Source organism: Medicago truncatula, chromosome 7 (assembly GCF_003473485.1).
Source record: "Medicago truncatula cultivar Jemalong A17 chromosome 7, MtrunA17r5.0-ANR, whole genome shotgun sequence".
NCBI classification, from domain to species: Eukaryota; Viridiplantae; Streptophyta; class Magnoliopsida; order Fabales; family Fabaceae; genus Medicago; species Medicago truncatula.
Genome location: NC_053048.1, coordinates 17,076,015 through 17,077,149, shown reverse-complemented (window position 1 = coordinate 17,077,149; position 1,135 = coordinate 17,076,015). Strand labels below are relative to the sequence as shown.

Sequence of the window (1,135 nt, the reverse complement as noted above, 5' to 3'; positions counted from 1 at the left end):
ACGGAAGAGCCATAAGCTATTATCGTGTACCCAATGGTTGAAGGTAACAACTTCGAGATCAAGCCTGCACTACTCAATTTGGTGTAGCAAATCAGTTTTCTGGATCACCCACTGAGGATCCAAATCTCCATATTTCTTCCTTCCTTAGACTCAGTGGCACTATAAAAGAGAACCAAGAAGCCGTAAGACTTCATCTCTTTCCCTTTTCCTTAAGGGATAGAGCTAGCGCTTGGTTCCATTCCCCATAAGTCGGTTCCATCACTTCATGGGATCAAATGAGGTGAGCATTCCTTGCCCGATTTTTTCCCCCTTCTAAAACCGCCAAACTAAGAGACAAAATCACGCGGTTCAACCAAAAAGATAGGGAGTCTCTCTATGATGCGTGGGAGCATTTCAAGGAAATGATTAGACTTTGTCCCTACCATGGTTTAGAAAAGTGGCTCATAGTCCACACTTTTTATAATGGCCTAATATATGAAGGTGAGAAAAACACAAGAAGGGGGGGGTTGAATTGTGTTTTCTTTTTCTGTCTAGAAAATTCTTCTTCAGATAAAACTTCAGAAGCAGTTTGAGAGTGCTTCTGATGAAATGATCAGAATCAGATATGCAGCGGAAAGAACAGAGCAGAGAAAAGAAAGACAAAGACACAAGCAGTTATCCTGGTTCCTTCCACAACACGGAAGTAGTCCAGTCCCCCTTGCACTTCCAAGGAGATTTCACTATAATCACAAGATTACAACTGCTCAATACTTTCTAAGTATGAGACTTCACAAAACTATGCTCAAGCACACACGCAAGAGTCTTCCAATGCTCAAGCACTAAGCAAGAGACTTCTAATGCTCAAGCACGCAGGCGAGAGACTTCTAATCAAACAAAAATACAGAGAATTGAGTTTGAATTGAACACTTGATATACAATCAGTGGTGTTCACAATACAATACAGAAAAGACTCTAGACTTTGAATTTCTAAGATGTATCAAATCAGTGCAGAAATTCAGTGTGCTTTGTAGTATCAAATTGACAGAGTTTTGGCGCTTTTGAACTTATGTATCTCTCTCTTTTATCTTCAAGTCTTCATTCCTTTATATAGAGGTGTGAAAGAGACGTTGAGATAATCAGCACGTCTAAAGAGTCG

At 40.1% G+C, this 1,135-nt stretch overlaps 1 non-coding gene across 1 annotated transcript; it reads right to left on the bottom strand.

Annotated features, from left to right (window-relative positions):
* Positions 1–323: 323 nt before the first annotated feature.
* LOC120577231 (small nucleolar RNA R71) lies at positions 324–430 on the bottom strand. The gene has a single exon (XR_005643306.1). It is a non-coding gene; the product is annotated as a small nucleolar RNA R71 (small nucleolar RNA).
* Between the last annotated feature and the right edge of the window lie 705 nt (positions 431–1,135).